Source organism: Acromyrmex echinatior, chromosome 10 (genome assembly GCF_024713525.1).
Source record: "Acromyrmex echinatior isolate Ae372 chromosome 10, ASM2471352v2, whole genome shotgun sequence".
Classification (NCBI taxonomy): Eukaryota; Metazoa; Arthropoda; class Insecta; order Hymenoptera; family Formicidae; genus Acromyrmex; species Acromyrmex echinatior.
This window is the reverse complement of record NC_141861.1, coordinates 1,341,894-1,355,501: the sequence shown is the minus strand read 5'-3', so window position 1 is coordinate 1,355,501 and position 13,608 is coordinate 1,341,894. Positions and strand designations below refer to the sequence as shown.

The 13,608-nt window shown below is 35.9% G+C and overlaps 1 protein-coding gene and 1 long non-coding RNA gene across 6 annotated transcripts in view; one reads left to right on the top strand and one right to left on the bottom strand.

The window, feature by feature from the left end:
- Positions 1-13,608, bottom strand: part of LOC105152877 (uncharacterized) — a 157,976-nt gene that overhangs the window by 11,518 nt on the left and 132,850 nt on the right. The window lies entirely within an intron of this gene.
- The window catches only part of zfh2 (Zn finger homeodomain 2), a 172,995-nt gene that overhangs the window by 71,433 nt on the left and 87,954 nt on the right, over positions 1-13,608 (top strand). The gene's annotated exons all lie outside the window — the stretch shown is intronic.

Genomic DNA, 13,608 nt, shown 5'->3' with positions numbered 1-13,608 from the left:
TTTATATGATTATCCGATTGGATAATAAAAAAGTACCCGATAATACCGGATATCAGAATATCCCGAATTTTCCGAATATCCGATGCATCCCTAATATAAAAGATGAAACAATCTCTCTTATTTGATTCTTATTAATTATCAGTGAAACAGTGAGGGGTTCCGCATAATAAAAGGAACAGGGAGGGGGGAACAGAGAACAGAGAATAAGAATTTCAACCTATCGTGGAATACACAAGTATTCCCTAAAATGTACAGAAAAATATTTTAGACAAAATTTATGATTTTATATATACTCTTTATAATTGTGTTTAGATTTTTTAAAAATTTAATATTTTCCATGATTGATATCAAATATGTAATCTTAAATTTTAATAATAAAAACGGACTGAAAAATTTTCGATACAAATAAGTGAAAAAAGTCATATTTGGTCAAAGCGATCTTAGTGTCTAATATTGCGATCGAATATCGTGTAATATTTGAATTTTTTAAATCCATTAGTAATTAATTTTATTGTTGAGGCGACTTAACGTTATTGGAACTAATAAATATAAATAAGTCGATAATCTAAACGTGTTAGCAAAAAGTAGTAGTAGGAAAAATAGAAGATAGAGGGGCTCGTACACAGTTGTGTTTGCTGCTAGCAAAGGACAATAACTTCCAGTTATTATGGAAAAACGGCGTTGCGAACAAGAAATAAATGCAAAAATACTTTCTTATAGAGCGTTCCTTTGTAATAATATGTAAAAAATGTATATGTAAAAGTGTATAATTTTTTAATGTTTTTATTATAAATGTAGATATATTTAAAAAATTACGAATACTTTTTAAAATAAGAATATTTAAGAAAATTGTGAAAAAAAAATGTTTAATTCCAGGCTTTTTATTAGGTGTTGGAATTAATTCGTAGCGTTTTTTAATGAAAGAATGTTATTTATTTCACATGAGCATTAAAAAATACATTAATGAAAGTACTTCCCATCACTTGTAAAAGTGTAATAATATATTTTTCTGGGAATTAGATTTTCTAGGAATTCTAAGTCTAACTTTGTATTTGAAAAATACAAGGTTGCTACAGACTTGCATTTATTTTGAGGAATTGTTTCATCTCTGAAAACTGAGATTAGGCTGATATAAAAAAAAAATACGTGTTTCTTAGATTTTGTTAAACATATTTCAAGAATCAAATCATTATGACAGATCTCAAAGGTCAAAGCTGACATTTTGATTTCTCTCCATATGAAAAAATTCGATGCGCGATTAAAAAAAAAGCAACGGAAGAATAATAATTTTCTTTATCTTCCCAACGTGAAAGGAAGGATGCATTTTGCAAGAAGTTCAGCTAAAAAGAATAAAATTTTTTATTATTAATGACGCAAACTTTCAATATAAAATCTCAACCAGATATATTATTGAGTACTAATATCTGGCTATCCGATTGGATAATAAAAAAAGATTACAAATGTGATATATAAATTGACATTATGGAATTATCGGAGTTATGGAAATCAATTACGAATATTTCTTACTTATTGTTATTATGAAGAACTAATAAATCGTTTATTATTGATTTTTATATAAATTATCAATGAAATGGTCAGATAGAAAATAGAAAAATGTATCACAACAGTGTGTCAGACAAATTTTTTATGGATTTTATATATTTTATAATTAATCATTAAAATCATTAAAATTAACACTGTGCCAAGGAATTTCGAATTTGTCGTCGCCAAGTCGTATCAAAGATCATATCAATGACTGCAATTACACGTAAGATATAATGTGTATTGGAATTATACATCATTTATTATCTATGTATGATTGGGCATATGAAATTACTTGAATGACTTTAAAAGAATCTATTCAGATTTGATAACATAGAGTCTATTTTCTATGAGGCTGAACTAATGTACACTTTTGGTACACTTTGGAACTTAAAGTGAGTTAGGTATATGTTTGATATGTGATGAAAGCGAGAGAGTTCCAGTTCAGTGAAGTGCAAGATAAAGAAAACAGATCTATACACGGAGAGAATTTTTTCTTAGAAGTTTACCCTAAAAATATGATAGTCGTGGGACAACATTGTATTTCAAAGAATTTGAATGTAAATTTCTCTTATTTATTAATAAAACTACATGATACTGAAGTATAAAATAAATTTAATTAATTTTACTGATGTGTATGGTAAAAATCTTTAAAATATTATATCGTACCACGACTACAATATTTTCAGGGTGAATTTTAAAGGAAAATCCTCTTCGTATAGGATATATTATACATACATACACAATTCATCAACATTGCGATTCGTCCACGTCAGGTACCTATATTTTTCTCGTATCTCGAGTATGTAGCTGTTGTACACACAAAAAAAATATATACATATATAATATATACATACATATATATATATATATAAAATGTTCAGATACGTATCTGAACATAATATATCTAGATATATTTATCTGAACATAATATATCTAGAATTAGGAAATACTCTTTAAAGTTCCTATCAATGATATGCATTACGATTGATTGAATCGAATTATGGATGATAAAGGGCTTTCTTTCTGCACATATGGAAAGTATGGAAGTAATATGAAAGAGCGAATGAGTAAATGAGAGAGAGTGAAAGAGGAAAAGTGAAACTAAAGTAAACAATTAAGAAAAAAGTGAAATAATGATAGAAAAATACGTGATAATAAACCGTGACGAACGTATTATTTAATCTTTATAAGCTTAATTTTAGATTAGTAAAGCGTTTGATATGATTAAGTAATTAAATAACTTAAAGAATATCGCTATGATTGAATTAAATAGCTTTTTCCTTTGTACAGATTAAAGATTCAGAGATAAGAATTTTATTATATACTATATTTTATATTTCAAGCTTTAGTATATCTATATAAATTATTAAGTACGAAACCTTAGTGATTATCTGTTTTAACTGATACATTTCTAAGAGTTGATATATTGTTCTTTTATCGTTCTCGTTATCGTCGTCATTATTTGCGAAGCTAACAACTCATTCCGTCAACATCTTGACGTCAACGTCTTGACGCCCTTTACGGATTTCTTGCTGTGCGTTCAGCTTCCATTGTAAATACTGCGCAAGTCTCTCTATCTCCCTGTATAAGTCGAATCCGAAATCCGGATAGGGCCCTTCCTCACAAGCCTAGCCTCGATTCAAGTAAACGTAAGCGATTAATTCTACGTGTTAGCTCCAAAACAGCATAGCTGTAGCGCCTTATCTGCCATTAACGACGACGTAATGTAGATGCGACATCGGGAATGATACCGATCATACCTATGACTAGGGGATGTTGTGAAAGTGTTATGCATATGATCCAATATTATTAATTATTATTTTCTTTTATATTAGTTATTTATGAATCTTCTTTGTGATGGTCACGCTCTCGTCTGCCCACGCGTTTTTTTTTTCCTCCAATTGGAACCGGATGTCTCGCCACAGCTGGCGATACACACAGCGTCCGTTTATTTCTCTCTCGAATTTATTTTATTTTACACTCGATCCATGGCTGACGAGGGTGTGGCTTCGCTTCTCGCTTACTTTTCCTACTACTCATTCACGCCGGTATTAAGCACTGATATTCATCAATGTTATGTATGTCGATCAATACATTATTTTCCTACCATTCTTATGTATATAGTTTATTATTATTATCTCCATCTTCGTTATATTATTATTATTATTATTATTATTATTATTATTTAATAATTCATTTTCATCATTTTAGTATTGATGAGTAATATTATGTTAATATTCGTTTTTTCTAGTCTTAAATAAATTTACAAACAGGACATTACTTTTTCGTTTTTATCTTATTTCAATTTTTTTGTTCCATCCTGAATATCCTTATCCTCACCATCGCAAGGAGTCATCACGACGGTTACATCAGAAACGTTTTGGTAAGTCGCGATTGTTACGAATCTTATCATTTAATTAAATGCGAATAAGTTAAAATAAATGATATGAATGCGAGATTTTGATTATCTATATGGGAGTTTGAGAGAGATAAGTTTTAGTTTTGCATTAAAGACTGACCTGCGTGTCTCATAGATGTTTTGTAAAGGCGACACTTTTAGGTGTTCGATAGAAACGTTTCGTAATTTCACAATTGAAATAAATCGTATTATAGACGCGACATTTAATTACGGTGAGTCCCTGCGCCATATAATTTGTTACAATATTGGCTTTTACGATTCTTATCACAGATCGACATACATGGCACTATAGCTACCACTAACCAAGCCTGTAACCTCGATCGCATGATGAGATCATAAGTCAAGTTGGTAGCTACAAAACTCTAGGAGACTAACTCGCATCCGCTTAATGAATTAGAAATGACAAGGAAACATTAAGGTGACGTGCTGACTCGGGACTTGTGCTCATCATTTACCACATTTCGATGTCCCATAAATTATTTTTGTTTGACACAATCCTTTTTAGTATTCACGATATGTGAGAGGCAATAAAAAAAATTATTCTTTTTATTAAGTATTAAAGCAAATGAGTAATAAGTCTGAAATATTGTAAAAAAAAAAAACAAGTTTTAAATCATTAAAACTTTGTATGATAGTAAAATATTCTTGAAATTTTGAGTGTTACATATTTGGAACGTATTTTTACAGATTTCATTTTAAGTATTCTTTACATGCGCGAATCGATAAATCTATAAATTTTGTGATTGCTACGAAAATTAAGAGATTTTTATAACTCTTTAAATAAATTTCATGAAATTATACATTTCTACTGTTATTACATTATTAACAGATGTATTGTAGTTACTAAAACTCTATATTTTTAACACAATTCGACATAAAAAAAAATCCGTGTAGATTCAGTAAGTATTTCTGAAAATGTAGCTCGGATAATCGTTGAATATAATTTAGAGACTTCTGAAATTTTTATAGTTTGAGAACTAAACAAATTTTCTGTACTGCAATTTACGATAAATGAAACATTGAATGGATACTGAAAATGGAGGAGATGGTTGAAATTACCGGATTACGTCGTGATCACAAATTCGACACGCACGTTGCCTCGGCAAAAAGCTCGGATATTAATTAGTCGCGGTGCTTTTTCGAAGCGTCTTAGGCGCGACACAAAAGCTACGTAGATATACGCGGCATCAAAAGCGAAGATACGAAGGATCGCATGAACCATTGTGCGCATGGTCATGGTCGTTCATCGACAGTCCACCTCGACGTTACCGCGGCTGCTTCGATAAAAATCCCCCAAACGACGCGATTGCCGCGATGAATAGGACGGGACATGTGGAAAAAAGGGAACAATAGGCACCGATATTCGCTGGGAAAATTGATTTTCTAATGATGGAAGCGTTGTCGGCGCTTTTGAGTCTCGCATTGTCTCGCGTTATTCGCGGAGCTCCACCGCGTTCGGTTTAATTCCTTCAAAATTATTATAAAGTTGTTGCTGGTAACCGCGAGAAGAGACGCGAAACCTTACACCTTTGTTTAATATATTTCATAATTGGTTTCTCCAATAAAAGGCTCGAACGCTCTTGAATACTCATCTGCGGACAAACAAATTACATCGGTGCGACACAAGATTTCATTCGTTAACGTATTCGGAGTATTTCTACTATTTATGAATTATATCTTGTAGAATACCGTGGCACACGAATAAGAGAGCCGAATCTCTTATATATATATTCCATAGTTATACACGCGACAGCACTCCGAAAGCGCTATGAAGAATAAAGGAAAATCTATACGCTGCGCTGGCATTGAAATCCCATGCTAATGCTGAGTACACAGCGGAGCGGAGCGAGTAAAGTAACGTACCGTCATGTCGCGGCACGTGTCACATCGCGACACTTCCGTATAGACATATATACACCTATATGTGTCTAAACATTCACTCAAGTTCCTCGATGCAAGTTTCGGCACGGCGCCGAAAAAAGAGGAAGGAAGAAGGATTGTAGAGGGAGGAAGGGGGACTTACAACATGAAGAATTCATCGGGCTTCAACCCTTCTGGTCGCGTCTCGTGCGCGGGGCCACGTGTCGCTTTCGGAAGGACAGCAGGCGCGAGGTGTGCATACACGCGTCAAACCTTATGCTAATGTCGGTTGGAGTCGCGGGATCGCCCGCGGCAACACGAAACAACCGTCGCGCGTCGCCACGGCACGGTTTCGTAGCACCGAAACGGCGGCGCCGCGGCGGTACGACGGCGGAACGATTATACGCGCGATTCGTGAAATTATGCAAAGTACACGGCGCGCGGTGAGGAAACTCTGCTCCTCCTCGTCGGCGGCTCGCGTGCTTCGCCCGACGTCGAGGGGTGCGCGAACGACGCGCACGATAGGCACGTGCGTGGCGCCGCGTTTGCAGCGGAAATGCAAATGGTAACTTCTCTCTCCTCGTGGGGTTGAGCGTTCCTCTTTGTGTCCCGAACGGGAGGACGCGTTGCGTGCGCCGAGCTGTCTCGGCGGTGAATATTGAGTCGTCTAGCAATCTGAGATTATCCCTTCCGACCGCGCATCCTGCGTAAAATCGCGCTATTTTTTTTTTTTTCTATTCATAGTATTTCTCTCAGGGGGAACCGGGGCACTGTATAAGAAATGTTGCGTAACTCGGCTCTGAGGGTTCGATTGTGTTATCACGAAATTGGCGATATTACAAAAATGAGCGAATTTACTGAAATATTTATAACTTGACACTGATCGATACTAGAAATGAAGAAACATTTTTTTACTTCGGCATAAAAAATCGAGTAAAAAAACTTTTATCTGTAAAAACTTAATTTTTTTTTTTAAATGATCTTGAAAAATGATACACTGAATTCATTTTTTTAAATTCATCGTTTTATATGTATTATTTCGTTATCATAATATATTTGATATAATTTGCCTTTGTAACTTTAAACAACGAGGCAGAGATTCTGAGGTACTTAATTAATGAGTTAAAGTTTCTAGTTCTTTTTGATCATTTTTATTATCTTTAATCAATATCTAGTGATTTTTATAATTTTCAACAGACTGTATGATACAAAATCGAACTCTAGATCTCGTAGATTCGATATCGTGTAATGGCGATTTGTGCGTTATACTCATAAATATGTAATGGGATTTATTGATTAAAGAAATACAAAAAATAATAAAACTTGAAAATCTTGTAAATCTTTTTAAAAAATTTATAGATAAAAAATTGGAGCAAATTAAGATATTATTCCATATTTACGTATATTTATGATAAAAAATTATACATTCTTTTCGATATAACATAAAAAAATTGTGTGCTTAATTGATTCGTATTATAGGTCATGTTAATAACGAAATGTTACGCGTGTATAGAAACCTTCTGCAAGTAAAAAGACAGTGGCTTAGAATTATAAATGTATCCGGTATTGAACATGTTTCAGCCTTAGAATTACTTTATCTTCATTATTATGTCTTAGCTTCCTCGTAGATCAGGATCATGTCAGCTTTATCTTGGTAGTCGATGCCACGTTTGCTAAACGACTTTATATTTCTCGATAAAAGTTCCACATTAATAGAGGACATTCTAAGATTGCAGAAAAGCGTCGGTTTAACTTGCCTAGCATCCTGGTATACATATGTTGAAAGAATAATTGATGACTTAATCATCCAATAAACAAGGTGTGTGTAAACGACACAGTCGGTAATGATTTCACTAATGCTATTCCTTAATATACATATTCATTAACGCTCTTTATAATTTGCTTTCGATGTTGGACCATTAAATCACTGCCATTTTACGTCTACGTTGAAATAATACATTCCTCCCGCCATGTCCGCTTCAGTGATGCTCAAGGAACAATCAAGGCGATCGTTATATAGGCCAAAGGATTCAAAAGAACGAATATGTCCCTTTGGGTAGACTTAGAGGCCACTAGATAGGAATTAGCATACCGCGAGGCGAATCGTCCTTTTTCCTCGACGTCGAATATTCTCGCGGTCTTCTAATCCCTTTGAATTCAGCGAGCAGAACCGCTCTCTTTCTCTCTTCCAACTAACATCGAGGCTACGTTGCGGCGAAGGAGGACCGCGAAATCGGTTTCTTCTCACCTTTCGCCCGCGCCTGTCTCCTTGGTGTCCTGTCCCAAGCCATATGTTACCCGATCCATGGCCTAGCTATTAATTATATCGATCTATATAGGCTGCGCGTAGTTAACGGCAGCAGCGCGCGAGTCAGACCTGGTGACTCTTTATGGTTGTTCTCTTCCCCCTATACCGACCTTCCTTTTGCTCTTTCTCTCTGTCGTTCTCTTTCATATTCCGCTCCTCTCTCCGCTCTCCAACGACGAAGTGAGAACCTAAAAAAGTTGGAGCCTCACGCATTGCGCAGAAATACATAAAACCCGACCGAAGGCATAAATCATTAGGGCCGATGTAGAGAAACTATTACGTGACTCATGCCTGGGGATCCGGAGAACTAAAGGGGAGGGAGAAAAGAAGATAGCATGGATTATATGAAAAAAAAAAATGTTTGAGGGGTAACGATGCACTTCCTAGGGGTATCTAACCGTCAGTGAAACTCCAGTTAGCAGATTATTCAAGTCGTTTCGGTGAGATTTTTACTGATCTTTAATCGCGTCCTTTATTGTATTCATATTAGATCGTTGTGTGATTTCCTTCCGAGCAATATTACGTTCCAAAAAGAATTTGAAAAGATTTCAGAAAGTTTTAGGATCTTTCTAGAGAATATAGTCAATTTTTTATTGCAATGTTCACTTGAGATGAACATTGTTAGTGTTATCCTTCTATAATTTAAGAATAAATGAACAAATAACGTAAAAATAACATATTTTAAAATATAACTTCTAAGCTGAATGAATAAAATATTAATTTAAAAATTATAAATGTTTCAATTTTATTAAAGAAATATGCTTTCACAATTGCTTACAAATTGCATCAATGTTATATTTTTTGTGTTAATTTTTTTATATAATTTCGTGTTACTTTTTAACATATTGATCTTGTGTTAAATTAACAAAAACTTTAAACCCTAATTAAAAAACATTATTATTAAGTACATATTGTATATTATTAATTGTTCTACAATTGATTCTGTAGTATCCGAGATCATTATGGCATATACATTTACGCAATATTTTTTAAAAATCACTCCAGTTGACTGTTCCCGAATTAAAGAAAGAAAGTTTCCTCGCAAAATAATACGACGTTAATCGCTTAATTTTAATTTCTATTAGTGACGATAAATTTCTAAAAAAGCTTTCGATGGCACTTCTCATGCGATGCACACATTGTAACAATATTTAATGACTTTTGCAATTTGCTATGTATAATAGACCGTCATTTATCTGACGGTATAGCTCACTGTCAGAGAGATATGCTAAAAATATTCATGACTTTCGTTTTCATCCGCGTGTACGCTACGGCGTTACGTCATCCGGAGAAAGAGGATCGTTCGTAGACGCCGTAAAGTATCGATTCGCTCTCATACGCGGCAGAAGCGAGTCCGGCGCAGCCGGGGACCGTCAGCACGTCACTTTCTCCGCGAACGGGTACTACGTAGACAGGCGCTACATAGAGATGCCTCTGAAGGTTTCTTTGGACCCTCAATGAGCGTCCAGCGTAGAGCATCACCGAGAGTGGACGCCTCATCATCCGCTCCTCCTGGGAGAGGAGCGAAACGAGTCACGAGATAACCGCATTCATGGATAATCTAGTAAAAGTAGCGAAGAGCACAGGGCTCTCTTCCCTCCTCCGGTGTTTGTCGAAGGCGCTATTGGAATCCGGCAAAAAACTCACCGGTCGGCTACCGGCCACTCTAATGCCTCGCTATAATGTGCCACGTTATTTCCAACCGTCCAGCCACGCCGAGGCATCCCTCCAGCAGAGGCAGAGGTATCCTCGTGACGCGCTACCTTCGGCCCACATATCATCACCTCGTTTCGGACACGATTGAAGAAACGACCGACGCGTTCGCGAAACATGATCACATGTATGAATCAGCACACTTAGAGAAAAGTGTTTGTGACAATTGCATGCAAAAAAAAATTATTTTAACATTAGGGTTCCACTTTTATATTAATAATATTACAAGTAATAATTAATGGCGAAGATATTGATGTTTGGATAATCTTGGAAGATCTGGTTTCTATAAATTTCAACGAGAAAAAGATATCGAGTGAAATTTTTGTTTGTTAATGAATTCAAATGTCGTTGCTGACTACATTGACGTTAAATTACTTATGTGAATAATTGAATACTTATTTCTTCAGCTTTGTAAGTCGATGATATGAAAAAGTTCGCACTTTAAATTCTCGGATCTGTCGGTCGCGCGAGTAACGTCGGATTTGGCTGAAAAATACGAACGTAATTGTGCGCCGAGGATGCGGCGGCGACCGAATTGTTACGAGCCGAGTGCGCGAGAACGAGAGTGCCATAAACTCCGCGAAGATAACGTGGAAGGTAACGACGAGTTATGGCAATGATGCTGGGAGTTCCACGCATGACTCGGCACGAGGCAAGTACCTTGCGGGCCTTGGGGCCCAGAGTCAAAAAAAAAAGAGGGCCCCAGTCGTTTAGTGCCACGATACGCACCGCTCGCTACGCCTCGCAAAAACGATCGATCGCTAATTACTAGAAACCGTCCTGATCCTTGATATGTGAAAGCCGATTATATAAAGACGATCTCAAATATACTTAGTAAATCGGAAAGTTAACGGTATCCAGAAGCCTGAGAATGAATCAGCATGGAAGTGACACGACGGAACATATATTTCGCAGAAATGAATGGTTGGTTATATTTACATTTCCAACTGGATTAGCCTTCCCCACTTCGTGAAGTGAAGAATTAATGATATATATATTGTATGTAGAAAATATTATTTTTTAACGGTTCAAATATTATACACAATTGGAAAATTTCTATCGAACGCATTTCATGTGTTTCAAATGGTTCATCCAAATTTTCATGTTTATTTAATATAAGATAAATATGTTAGAAAGGAACACGAATATTGCATTAAAAAATTAGTATAAAAGATATAACACTGACGCAAATTGTAAGTTAATTTAACATAAAATATTTAAATAACAAAATCACATTATGTTAAATTAACGCTCGGATAAATTAAAAATTCAATACAAAAATTTCAACAAGATTTTAATACAAACGTAAAAACTTCTTAGAAATAAGAAGAATTTTTGAATGTATTGATCTTCCACAGTTTGAAACTTATTAATACCTCATTTTAATTTAATAGCGAATTGGATATCATATACGAATCTAGCAAACATTTTATTTAGTAGTGAAATAAAAAAGATATTATATCAAAATCGATACTTTTCTAAATAAACGCACTTATATTAAAGTCAAATTTAATTTCTTTCTTACTTTACTACATTCTGTATCTAGAACATATATCATTAAATTGAAAATGACGCATTTTCATGAGTTATCATACATACTTGTATAAGCACATTCAAACTGTCAATATATCCTATGCCGCTCACGCAAGATTGAATTCCCCGGACTTAAAGTACACACGTAACTCGTGGTCCATCATCCGTCATCACGAACTCTGAAAAGGACCTGGTAGGCCAAGGTAAAGAGGCACACGTAGGGTCGGGTGATGTAGCGTCGATGCCTGGCTTGATACCCAGGGACTGCTCCGCTGACGACCGCAGCCTACGAACTCCGGGATTCACCGACAGACTTGTCGGCGGTGGTCGACGGTGGTTGATGTTGTTGTCTGAATTATACTCTGATTATACTGCGAGCGCACGGCGGGTATGATTAAACATTAAACAACGCCATTACGTCGGGGGGAGAGAGAGGAGAACGGCTCGGCCAAGCCGAGGCGCACGAGACGTGGAACGCCTGTGGTGGACGATGAGGAATAAGGTGGAGGAGGCTGAAGGCGAGGGTGGAAGAAACGTGGAAAGAACACGGCGAGAGAAAGATTCCCCCTCGTCTTCCCCGGGTTGACCGCGGTCGCTCGTGTCCTCCTACGAGTCGAGGATTAGCTTGTAATTCCTCGCGCAGTGCGCCGCGCCGCTATCTTACCGGGGCTGGCTAGCTGCTCTGTGGCCGGCTCGCCTAACCAGAAACAGGAATGCCAAGAAGCGTAATTAGCTATTCGCCCGCGAGAGGAGCCTATTTGCTTTACCGCATTCCACACCGCCATTCACGACGGGCGAAGCTGGTCCCGCCGCGTCGCGGAACGATCCTCGTGGCGGGAGCTCTAACGAGAGGTTGGTAGACAAAAAGGTTCATCTCGCGTCGTTTCGTTGTAAAAAAAGGAAGATTAATTATCAAATCTTTAATGGATGAATTTTGATTAAATAGATATTAATTTCATAGAGAATTAACCTCTAATTGGAACATATGGGTGACGTCTTGGAACCTTTTCCTAATTTTTAAATCGTGTAATAATTTGGAATAATTTTATGTTTCACAATCTTACTTTTCGCAATTTTGTTCTTTCTGTTCATGTAATACTATATTTGTGCTAAGTCGAAGTGTTGCAATTTTTTATGTAGGTAGCTGAAAATTTTAAAACTTTTAAAACTAATATCAAAAAAGTAGTGTAGTGATCTCAGAGACCTGTGTATGTTTTTTTAATATCATAGAAAATTTTTTCTTCTTATAAATTAATTTGATGATTACAATTTACTTGTAACTTATAGAGAGCTATAATAAAAAATTATTGATTATAACATCTTTTTCATTTCGCTTGTAAATAAAATATTCGCTAAATTTGTGTCTGATTCGCGGCTATTAAATCGAAATAAGGCATTAATAAATTCAAACTGTGGAAGATGAATAAATTTAAAGATTCTTTTCATCTTTAAGACGTTTTCATACAACAAAAAACATTTTATAAGGTTCCTGAGAAAAGTTATTGAAAAAAAACTATTTAATTGGTGAAAAAGAAGATATTAAAGAAAATTAAATGTATTACAATTCGAACCACTTATTTTTTTCATCACTTAATTTAAGCAAATATTTTTACAAACGTTTGAAAAAAAAATCAAAAGAATTATATCGCGCAATTTTATAAAGTTCGGCTATTCGTCAAACACTTGGAACGCGTCGCTTACAGCTACGACGTCCTCCTTGTACGATCGTGGAAACACTATTTTCAAGTTATGACACGGAAGGAACTCATCGGGCCTCGTTGTCGCGGTCCGTACGTGACGTCGGCACATAGTTGTTCGCCATTGCCCGCAGCTGTCTATACCGTAAATGCGGTTAGTTACAGGCAAGCCTCGGTACCGCGTGACCGAGCGACGTGAATTACAAAAAATAACTCCGCGGACGATTTCAAACAGCCGCCCTTGTGCTTAATGCGAAGGGCGGCGACGTCTCAAGAGAAAGGGAAATCGTGACATTTCTAACAGCGAGAAAGATATTTAATGGATCGGTTTCGCTCGACGACGTTGCTTCACGAGGCACTACTTGACGGTCTTCCGCTAGGATATAATGTCGATTATTCTCTTGGCAATTCGTTCCTTACACTGGAAATTCAATGAGCCGATCCTTAAATAATCAGAAAGTACAGTATTCTGATAACATAAATACAGAGATCATTACTATCAAGAGACGTTGATCTTCATAAAAGAGATACGA